A 12,605-nucleotide genomic window follows, 5' to 3' on the forward strand; every position below is an offset into this window, starting at 1 on the left:
ATAAATGTAAGGTTATACACATGGGCAAGGAAATTGCATGTCATCATTACACACTAAATGGGAAACCACTGGGTAAAACTGACATGGCAAAGGACTTGGGGATTTTAGTTAACTGTAAGCTTAACTAGAGCAACCAGTGTCAGGCAGCTGCTGTCAAGGCAAATGGGATCATGGGATGCATCAAAGAGGTCTAGGGGTGCATGATGATAACAAGTCACTGGTCAGATCACACATTCAATATTGTGTACAGTTTTGGACACCGGTACTCAAGAAGAACATATCAGAGCTTGAGCGGATACAAAGGCGAGCAACTAAAGTAACAAATGGAATGGGTGGACCACAATACCCAGAGAGGTTATCAAAATTGGGATTATTTAGTTTACAAAAAAGACAGCTGATGGGCATCTAGTGACTTTGTATAAATATATCAGGGGACAATACAGAGATCTCTCCCATCTTCTATTTAAACCTATGACTATGACTGTAACAGGGGAGCGACCTCTATGTCTAGAGGAAAGAAGGTTGCTACTCTGATATAGATGGAGGTTCTTAGCATAAGAGTAGTGAGACTATGGAACTCTCTGCCTGAGGACGTGGTGATGGCAAGTTCGATAAGAGTTTAACAGAGGCCTGGATGTCTTTATTGAGCGTTACAATATTAAATGCTATAGTCACTGATTACTTTAGAAGTTTTGTTGATCCAGGGATTATTACAATTGCCAGATTGGAGTCAAGAAGGAATTTTTTCCCCCCAAATTAGGAAAATTGGCTTCTACCTCATTGTGTTTCTTTTGCCTTCCTCTGGATCAGCATTGTGGGGTAATAGGCTGAACTGGATGGACATATGTCTTTTTTAGCATAACATTTTATGCTACTATGTTACGCACACAAAATACAATCTTTCTCTTTGCAAAAAGATTGTGCGGGAGCGACGGTATTGTGAAACGGTCTCATCTGACGAAACACTAAAAGCAGTAGATGATTAAAAGACTCCCAGACAAATAGTGCCCAGACAGAGAGTGCTCTGTAATACATTTGTGAGCACATTTTCTGAATGTTGTCGCTTTATCTCCTAGTTACTAAGTGAATAATTTACAATACACATAGTTTATACATTAATGTCCTTCAGCTTCTAGCAACTTGACTGCAATAATTGACTTTTTCATAGTGTAAAGGGTGTCTTCATAAATTATTCTTTGAGAACAATTACCCAGTAGTAATTTGTTTGATTGGCACAGCCGAGCCCTAGATCCAGAACATGTTTTGACTAACCTTGACATCCTTTCAATACGTCCAGTCTACTTAAAAAATTGTAATCCACTTCTTAGAATATATAGCAGACTGGATATACAGTATTTACTCTAAAACCTGGACCTTTAACAAATCTATAATCATTCCAATAACCGCTGCCTGATGAATGTTATTGGTAACAGGTTGATTTGGTTTTGCATGAAAAAATGTAGCCAAAAGGATCTGCCAAACTTGTCTGTTTCTTGGCATCATCGGAATCATGATGGTTTCTAGCCATTACTAAACTGACACTTGTTGATGGCTCATACAAATGCGTTTTGTACAATTTTGGAATCAATGAAATGTTCTACATTCTTTCACTGCACAGATATTGAAATGGCAGCTACTACGTTTCATCATTATTTTCCATCAAACATTTTGCACAGATCCGCATGTGGATTTAGCCCTGTCAATGGGCAAAATCCACAGAAAATCGCATTTCTATGACATCCTGCATCAAGAAGTGACATGTCACTTCTTAAAATGGAAACCCTTGTTTCCACATTGGAATTTCACATTGCCCATTGACAAGATAAAAAGCAAGCACAGATCTGTGCCAAAGACCGTGACAGAAAGCCACAGATTTTGATTTGATTTGTAGAGGCAGAACTCATGGAGAAAATTCCCTGAGGTCTCTTTCATTGTGACGCAGAGTAGGTGCGGCAAAAAATCACATCTAAAAGAACCTATGGTTTTCTATGACTTCTTTCAGATGGATGATTTTTTGCCGTGCCTAATGATATTTTGATGCCGAGATTTCTTTCTGGTGACTCCATAGACTCCTATGGGAGACTATGCAAGCCGACGAGCAAAGGGAGGGGGATGAAGCTTAACATCCCCGCGGAGATGAAGAGAATCTCCCACCGCGGGGATAAAGCCAATCTATGAGTGTTTCCCATTGTTTCCAAAGGCAAATATCACATCGCAAGCTCTGCAATGTGTTTTCTTGTCTCATTTGAAAACAATTTGCGATGTGTTCTGAGGAACGCACAGGGATAGAGCATGCCATGATTTTTCCATGCACTGTTCATGTATATGACATGCAAAAGAATGAGGTTCACATTCACGCAAGATTTATGCATCTCGCAACTTTAAAAATCTCTGTGTTCATAAAGCATTTTATATCTTGTATTGACCCACAGCAAACATCTGGACACATCATTTTTTTACCATAGAAAAAAGCCACTGTGTCAAAAAGCCAAAAGCATGCCATTTTTGCTGAAAAGACTAAACTAGCCTTAAAAATATATAGTGATGAATATCTATCAATTCCCTAATATAATATTGCCTTTATTGAAAACATTCCTTTGCAAGTGGATGTGATCCAATAATAGCTGCTGGTAAAGCTGTTGGAGTGTTGATGGGCCTTTACAACTGCCTTTGTCAGCAATAGTAATGGTGGCCTTATTTGCCAACAGCCCTTTGCAAAGAAGGAAAATAAGGTTATATTGTTAAGCAAGGGAATTGCTTGCCATGCAATTACATACTCTAATTTTTATAAAGGCTCCGAATTAAAAGTTATTTTTACTTTACTCAGTAATAAAATATTGTGTTAGGGAAAAGGGCACCTGCCCTTCTGAGGGGAAGGGAAAGGGCACCTGCTGAAGGGATAATTTACATATTAACATTGAAGGGGTTTTCCCATCAAAGACATTTATTATCTATCCACAGGACAGAGGATAGAGGTCTGTTAGGGTCCAACCACTGGGACCTCCAGCCATCTCCTGATCTGCACATCCAGAATGCCCCATGCAAAAGGACTGGTGGTGCCCATTCGTGACCACTGTTCCATTCACATTTATGGGACAACGAAGATTGTCAAACTCATTAGTCTTCCTTTGTTCCAAAGAAGTGAATGAAGCAGCAGTAGAGCATACAAAGTATTGCTCAATTCTTATGGGGCATTTTAGGTGTACAGATCTTGGGATAACTGGGAGTCCCAGAGATTGAACCCCAGCAATCAGACATTTATTTTCTATCGTGTGGATATGAGATTATTGTCTTTAATGGGTAAACCCCTACAACAATCTTTACATGTTAAAACTTGTAATCTGAATGCTGATTTATAGTATATTCATATTGTATTGTTGCTATTATGATAATTTATATGTTATTTGGCTATAAGACTGAAACAAGGAAATCTACTGTACAGGATTTCAAATTGGTGCAGTGAAACATAATCAGATTTGCAAGAGTTTCTTCACTTTTCTGTGTACTGGCAGTGAAATACACCAAGTACAACCTAACGAAGTTCAACAGCTGCGCTATATTCCTCAATTACATGTGCCATCTCAGACGTTGTGATAGTAGCACATTTTTAATACATTAGAAAGTAGAAATAATGCTTGACATCTAAAAGCAGCTTATAGTTGGGTATGGAGAATAGCTTAGGTTTGTATATAGCCTACTATTGAATCTCTACTTTGTTTAATAGGAGCTTTCAAACATTTTAAGGGCTCGGTCACACAGGCGCATCCGGGCGCCGATGCGCCCGTCTTCCTGCAGGATAAGACGGCCGCACTGCAGGTACGGACGATTCTCCGCACCGCCAGCAGAAAGAACACATGACCGGCTCCATTGCCAGTCATGTGTGCTTTCTTCCGGCGCTGCGGAGAGCCGTCTGCACTGCAGGTGCGGCTGTCTTCTTCGTGCAGGAAGACGGGCGCATCCGTGCTCGGATGCGCCCATATGACTGAGCCCTAAGGCCACCTTCACACATGTAGTGGAATTGCTGTGGATATATCACAGAATTTACAGTACAAGCCATGTGGAGAAGACTTCAGAAATCTCCTTCACATGGTGTGAAAATATTGGAATAAGGAATCTGCAGTCTTTTTGAAAAAATCCACATCTAAAAACTAGGCCAAATCCGCCCCATAAATGTTCAGATTTGGCCACGATGGAATTCCTGAAGAATGCCTAAAGCTTTATATGACTGTGTGGCCTACCTTGATAGGTAGAGTCTACAGTGCCCGGCATACTGTGTCTACAGGCTCCTGATACGTGAATCTTTTATTTAGCTTGGTTGTACCACAATACAACAATATAATATGTGCCAGGAAGATTAAAAGGGTTTCATCATTAGACAAAAAATTCAATACTTACCTATTCCTCCCCATCAGTCTTCTTACCGCATCTTCTCCTCCCCGATCTTCTCTTGGCTCCTCCAGTCCCCCGGGTCACCTCATCTCCAGCCGGCTGGATCCTCTTCTTCTTGTGATATAACATACATTCTCGGCATTCTGCTTCCTGCAGGTCAATGTACGCTATGTCACTAGTGATGTAGCGTTCACTGCCTAGCAGAAAACGCAGAGTCCTATGCCAGACAATAGCCGTGACAGTGCATGCGCAATGTCTCACCGTGAGGGTTCATATACTATTGCTGAGAGACACCCTGCATGAGGGGTCACGGCAATAGGTCAGCATTGGTTTCGGAATTCCCTGCTAGGCAGTGAACGCTACATCACTAGTGACATAGCGCACACTTATCTGCAGAAAGCAGAATGCCCAGAATGTAATCTAAATCACAGGTAGATGAGAATTCGGACGGCTGTAGGTAGCATGACCTGGCGAACTGGAGCTGCCAGGAGAAGATGGGTGAGGAGAAGATGTGGTAAGAAGATTGCCAGGGGAGGATTAGGTAAGTATTGATTTTTTTTAATGACAAAACCCCTTTAACGATAGGTGCTGACAAATCAATAAACAAGCAAGCAAAATAGAAGAAAACAAAGAAATCAGCAAACTCTTAAGAGCATTCAGTACTTCAATAAAGAGTATTCCCAGAAGCAGCGATCAGAGTATTTACACAAGCCAAAAATTGGCCCACTGTAACTAGGACTAATGGACAAAGCATGCCGATCAGTGCTTGCTCACTGCTGATGACACATGGCAGATGATCCGCTTTATGAGCACAATCGTTAATTTGTTCAGGTGAAGTTGATCGAAAGACTTCTTAATAGACAAGGAGAGGCATACAAATTGCATTTGGTTAAAAAACTTTCATTATAGATTAATATGTATGCGTTGAATGACTGAGTATTGGTCTTTTTCATTAATCTAAAGTAGAGCAAAATCAATGTGCCAATCATTTCCTTACCTCCCGTAGAGTCTGTCTATGACAAGTTTATTACAAAAGTGTGTTTTCCTCAATTTAGATGGAGATTTTTTAAATAATGGGGAGAAAGGGGGAGAGAAAAGACCTGGTACTGGTTTTGTTTTTTCATGTTTTGTTTACACTCAGCATGCACTGAAGGGAAAAGTGACATGCATTGTTACACTTATAAAAATTGCTACTAGTCCCCCACAGACGTCCATTATGTCTCCAAGGTCTGTGATTTATAATGTAAAAGCTTAATCAAAAGAAATTCTGGCTGTGCCCAGTCAGGGATGGGTAGACCAGTCAATTTAACTTTATGTTAAAATAAGAAAATAATTGGACAAAATGTATTTGAAATAGAAATCTGAAATGGCTTGTTGGCAATCTATTTCACATAAATACGGCAGTAAATACACTTTTGAAAGCATTTCTCCTGGAAATGAATTATAAGTGAAAGCTGAAAATCAGTGGAGAAAGTTTAAAGTAATCTGTTCGGTTAAAGCTAGAGAGTTTCACTATTGCAGTAGTGGAGAATTGAAGATAGTCCCAATTAAAATGCTAATTGGTTGAATTAATGATTCATTGCTCACATAATAAATAAACAAGGAAAGGGACTTAGCTATACTGTAAATGAATCATTACATCGCTGTATATTGTTCATATTAGCTATACATTATGCATAGCACATATAAGGAATTTTGACGATTATTTTTATTATTGTTTTTGCTGTTATAATATGTATTATGATTAGAGATGAGCAGGAATACTCGCTAAGGCACATTACTCGAGCGAGTAGTGCCTTAGCCGAGTATCTCCCCGCTTGTCTCTAAAGATTCGGGGGCCGGCGGGGATGACAGGTGAGTTGCGGCGGGGAGCGCGGGGGAAAGAGGGAGAGACAGATCTCCCCTCCGTTCCTCCCCGCTCTCCCCCACCGCTCCCCACCCCCCGCCGGCCCCTGAATCTTTAGAGACGAGTGGGGAGATACTCGGCTAAGGCACTACTCGCTCGAATAATGTGCCTTAGCGAGTATACTTGCTGATCTCTAATTATGATGTTCCCTTGTAATACAGATCGATACAGAGTATTGGTTTACATTCGTTAACGGTTCTAATGAAATATTGCATAATTACTAACAGAACACAAATGTGAATATAAATATACAAGACCTATTCGTTAGAATTGGGGAAGGCAATGGCAAACCACCCTGCAAAATCAGTCTGCCAGGAAAACGTCACGATGTGACGTCACCCTGAGAGTTAGTCACGACTCGGTGCTTGCACCAGGGGACTTTACCTTTTTATTCATTAGAAAGGGCCACTCTAGGAAAAAAAACCACATTTTTCATCATGCGCCCTTCACCTGTTGTCTCTCACATTCTCTCCTATGTATATTGCTGTCACTTCAATGCAGTGTAGCCTCCTGTCTGATATGTCTTCAGCAGTATCTTGATTTTATTACTCTCCCTGCTGTCCTTCCCTCTATGTTTTGCTAGCAATTCTATGATGCATTACCACAGCATCACATGACCAGCTAGAGCCAGTACCATCTCTGCCTGTTGGGAGGACCCTATAGTTATCATTACCCTCTATCTGGGGTGTAACTATAGAGGATGCAAGGGATGCGGTTGCACCCAGGCCCAGGAGCCTTAGGGGGCCCATAAGACCTCTCTTCTCCACATAAGGAACCCAGTACTATGAGTAAAGCATTATAGTTGGGGGCCCTGTTACAAGTTTTGCACTGGGGCCCAGGAGCTTCAAGTTACACCTCTGCCCTCTATAATCTCTTAAATAAGCTAAATACCCTAAGTATATCATCATGAAGGATGAACTGTCATCTACTTCATTATAACTGTGTGACAAGATCCTCTAATCATTATCTGTAAGTGTTATATTGAGTTTATGACACCCTTATCCCAGTGAAGAGCCTCTATGGCACAACTCATGCAGTTTTCTCATACAGGAATTGTGGCAACTGAAATAGTGACTTCTTAAGAGAGTACAAAGCCAAATAAATCCCAGGGAGTCACATGACCCAACTGAAGAGAAGGACCTCAGTAATATTCAGATAGAAAAAATAACTAAATAAGATAAAGCTAGCTACGTTTTACTGGAGTAAACCTTTAAAGGAAAACATGAAGCTGCACATAATACACATTGCAGTTTCAGTGCCAGAAGTTAAATAGCTGCTTCAGCTCCCATTGATTTCAATGGGACTGAAGCCAGCTAGGGCACGTTCACTGCTGTCCTCTATGATCTACATCCAGCCCTGTAGCACTGACAGTGGGCCAGGGGATTGGCTCATCACCAGCGATCCCAAGCAGCAGGTCCCAGGCGATTATTGACGACCTATCCTGTGGATAGGTCATGAATAGTTTTTGCCCAGAAATCCATTTTAAATATTCCCATTGCTATATTTATGAAGGACCTCTTCCAGTTTTACCCAACACAAATTACGTTTGCAGTTTTTGTTATTAGGCTCCGCAGTTGCATCAAGAGTAACAATTGTATTATAGCCTTTGTGCACTTCTTAATTTGTCATATACAGCAGCAGTAACAACCTGGCTTTGTTCATTACCACATTCCTCCAAGAGCACATGTAGAATGTAAAATGAAAATGTCAAATGAAATTGTAACATTTGTTCAGATTCTTCAGTTGGGAATAAAATTCCTCTATTTGTGGAAATTGCGGAGAGTCCAAGATATATAAGGAGAAGAGTTTATGGAAGGATTAATCATACAATTCCTTCATAAGTTGTGGTTGGTAAGCCGAACAAGGACAAATTGACCAGAAGAGGGATAAACTCAGTATGACTGAGAAAGTCATTGCATATACATATGAAGTGCTCTGAAAATAACTTTTAACTTTATCATTCATTTCGCTTCTACATCTGGTTTTAAATTGGGATATTTCACTTACATTTCTTTTCCCTTCATTTCCTTTGAACTTTCTGATTTTTTTTACAAATTTTCTTTTGATTTAAAACTTTAGATTTTAGCTGAGCCAGGCCAATAATACACAGCAGGATATAACTGAAATTCCACTTGCAAGAAGGACTTTAATATGATACCACCTCACGCAGTGATTCTGATTTATGTGCTATTTCTCACTTGTAGGCTAGGGATGATATCTTCTAGCCAAAATATCATCCAGACTTTCTGACCCTTTGTGCCTGCTGCCAAATCCTTTAAGTAACATGGAAATGTACTTAGCAACTTTAAAAAAAGGCAAAGCAGACATGTTGATTATTTCGTAGAATACAGTAAGAAAATACGAGCAATTGAATTCTAATTGGAGTAACTGTTAACATTGGGCCATTTATGGCAACAGTTTGCTAAAAAATTAATCATTTCACATCAATTCCAGATGAATCTTTGGAAATACTTAGTTGTATTAAACAATTGTGTTTTTATTGATACCCGTACATCTGGTGTTGTTTTTACTATAATTCTGCTCGAGGGAATTATTTCCATATATTTGGCCACATTACTGGCAAGTTTATTTTCAGAACAGTTGGATTCTACCAAATTTGTTTATTATACTTGTTTATGTCTTTCATAATTTGCTGTAAGGATTATCTTTCTTATAAATATGACTAATGAAACATCAAATAAAGTACTTGATAGAATTAGAGTTTGTTTTAAACTCCTGCAAGTGGTGCCCATATTCGATGCACATCTAAAGAATCTCTACTGTCACTCAAATTGTCTTGAAAAAACGTATTTAATGAAAACCATTAGTTGTTTTTTTAGATGAGCAATCATATGTTTCTTACTTGATGTGATACCTCAGAAAAGTTAAACAAAGAGTATTAGATATAAGTGCCCAAGCTCTCTGAGATAGTGTTGGTCACTTCTACTCTACAGTTGGATTCTCTGTAAATTTGTCTTCATGCAAGTTGATTCTTAAGCATATATAACCAACACAGGAGGCGCTAGTAGTATATAGATGTACAAGTAAAACAAAAATATTAAAAAGTGTTTTTGTTACATATAGAAAATATATAGATACACAGGAATGACGTTGGACCACTATAATATATAGAATATTAACTTAGATGTAATGGTCTGGGGTCAGAATCAGAGTTGCTGTAACAGTTCTGAGTAGTATCAGGCAGAGGTCAAGGGCAAGCCAGAGTTCACTACACGTGTATCAGAAATAGGGGGATTAAATAAGACATGGTCCATAGTTAGGCAGAGTTTTTCCATGTTGGTAGAAGTAAGACAGAAAGGTCGTCAATACTAAGATAATGGTCGGTACACACATACTTGTAGCAGTTTTCCAGTAGGATTGGAGCAGAGGAAGAATTGAGTTAGACTTAGGCAGTACTTTTTCTTCTTGTCTCCCCCATAAGTATGGGTGGAGACCTAGTGATGGGCTGTATCCGCCTAGTGTACCCTCACAATCTACTGATTGGCTGGCTGGAGAGAGGTCCTAGCAGCGTTGGGATTGAGTTTTGCCTTGGATGGAGGGTTAGGGTTAATGTAAGTGTTAGGCCGGCTTAACACGAGCGTGACGGGCTCCGCCGCGGAATATTCCGCAGTGAAGCCCGTCACGGCACCCCCCAGAGACCCCATACTTACCAGCGGAAGATAGCGTGAAGACGCTTCCCCGCCCACCGCCGTCGCGTCATGTGACACGCCCACTGTCTCACATGACACGGCCGGCCGTGTCACGTGACGCGCCGGCCGCGTCATATGACGCGGCGGCGGTAGGCGGGAAAGCGTTTACACGCTATCTTCCGCTGTGTTACAGCGGGAGATAGCGTGAACGGATGGCTTCCATTGACTGCAATGGAAGCCGTCAGCGCGTACACCCGCGGCAAATAGAGCATCCTGCGGGTGAGGACGGGAGATTTCACGGTGCGAAATTCCGCGGTGGAATTTCGCATTGCGAGCATTGAGCTATTAGGTTCAATAGAACCTAATAGCAGGGGGCAACGCAGCGGATTTTTGCCGCGAATTTGCGCGGCGTAAATCCGTTCGTGGGAAGGAGGCCTTAAGCTTACATTATTAGCTGTAAATGCTTCCATGTTAGAGTGGGTTGGCATTGATATCAAAGCTTTTACAGCTAATAATGCAAGCCTAACACTTTAACTTACCCTAACCCTGCATCTAAGGGAAACCTCAGTTCCCACGCTGCTAGGACTTTGCTCTAGGGGACAGTGACCGGGTGCCTTGCAATGGGACTGCTTACAGCAGTGCATGCTGTGGCAGGCGGGAAGACTGAACTCTGCAGCTGTGTTCTACCTGCTTACCCCGGTGGTGTCCCATCTCAGCTCCCAGATGCAGGGGTTTTGTTTGCGCTCTCAGTGCCCCTACCATCTGCAGTTGGTGAGGCGCTGTGAGTGTCATCTCCACCGCCACCCGATCTCAGCTGTTCCCGGGCCTCCAGCTGCAACTTTGTCTGGCAACCAATCGCAATTCTCCTGGCCTCCGCATTCCCAGCTCTGCTGCTTCTGGCACGGATGTCTGTGTCCCCGGTGGCCGCACATCACCACAGCAGCAGTGGCTGCTGGAGGACCTGCTGTGGAAATGTCTTGCAGCCAATCAGGACCTTTAGGGACGTTATCCCTTAGCTGTCACTCAAGGTCTCCAACCATAATTCTGGTGGAGACAAGATACAATAGTACCGACTAAGGCACTGTATAATTATCTCACAAGTAATGTCTTTTTACATGGGACCAACTGTCTCTAACCATGTTTAGATTTATAATGGTATACAACACTGGTACCCTCTGTCATCGTTTTAATTATGCTTTAGTTATAGAATATTTGGCCAATGCCATTAACATGATCTGTTATTTAATTGCCAACATGGATATAAATGAGTTCACTGTTAATTTACCTTGAATTTCATTACACAACGTGTCATTTTACTAATTAAATACATTGCATGCCTACCGATAAAAAAAAATGTACAGTTAATATGAGTGCTGGATGGCTGATAGATAGCCAACAAATAGCATTCATTAGTGGCATCTGTTGCAGCCATCTAGAAGGGAAAAAAAAGTATATGTTAAGCGACAGGTGGCTAATAGATGTTGATGGTTAAGTTATCTGTTGCATGCTCTGTTTTTTTTTTACATGTTCATTTAACATCCCACACCATACATCTCAGGGCATCTCGGGTTTAGAGACAAGAAATAAAGTGCAATAGGCACATAATCTTCAAATATTTCAATTCCTTATCCAAATTGTTTCAATAAATTGTTTCTTCAAGGAGGAAAGGGGTGTATTCTCTGAATTGTTGGCTGACCAGTAGTTACACCATTTCTCCTCCTTTCCATGCCTCAAATTATGCTTTAAACAAGTCATAGACTTTGTTCACACTGGGTGGTCAGCTTGGCTGTATTCAATGGAACAGTTTGGATAAAGCATTGAAATATTTGAAGAATATATGCGGGTTGCGCTTTATTTCTTATACAATTGGATTTTGGGATCTAAGTACGCAGCTGTGCAGTGTCCGAGGAATCCTTTGGTGGCAAGTTTATTGCTTTTTTTCTGCAAGGCTTAGAGACGAGTTAGGAAGAACACATGTGTATACTGTATTTACATGGAGGCAACTAAGCTAAGCTTGATTCAGTTTTGCCTTGATGCTCATAGAAAGAAGTTGTATTGCTAACTAATGTGAAGTTAGCGGTTATTCATAAAGAGTCCTCACAACTCAATAGGCACTATTTAATTGGCATGTGACAGCATATTATGTTATACCTCCATAATACAGTATCTAATAGAGCATACCATAATTTTTTTACTGTCAAATTCTATGTGAATACAACAGAAACAAAAATATGCTTCTATATGAGGGGGAAAGAGATATAGTAGAACCCCATAGTCTTGTATGAGTGTGCAAAATTTGGTACTTCAACATTGCTCTAATATGAGTGTGTGCATAAGCCCTAATAGTCAAAAAAGCTATTGACCTCTATAAATATTCTAACTACAGATATACTAACTAATAGTAATTTAACACTGAAGGAGATAAAAATATAACTGAACTAAATATTAGGGCCTAATTACAAGAGTACCATTACAATATATACATCTACCTCTACCGAGACTATGATCATGTAACTATGCCTAACTTCCCAGCCTATCATCCAACTTTTTTGTCAACCAAAGTCGGTGTTACTGGAATATAAATATATGATTCTGTGTGAGTATATCTCTCTATTAAATGCTTTGGCTACTTCTATGAGGTGTGCACACATACTGTAGTT

The 12,605-nt window shown here is 40.5% G+C and overlaps 1 protein-coding gene across 4 annotated transcripts in view; it reads right to left on the reverse strand.

Annotated features, from left to right (window-relative positions):
• AUTS2 (activator of transcription and developmental regulator AUTS2) overlaps nucleotides 1-12,605 on the reverse strand; it is a 1,214,671-nt gene that overhangs the window by 277,244 nt on the left and 924,822 nt on the right. The gene's annotated exons all lie outside the window — the stretch shown is intronic.

This window comes from Eleutherodactylus coqui, chromosome 1, assembly GCF_035609145.1.
Source record: "Eleutherodactylus coqui strain aEleCoq1 chromosome 1, aEleCoq1.hap1, whole genome shotgun sequence".
NCBI classification, from domain to species: Eukaryota; Metazoa; Chordata; class Amphibia; order Anura; family Eleutherodactylidae; genus Eleutherodactylus; species Eleutherodactylus coqui.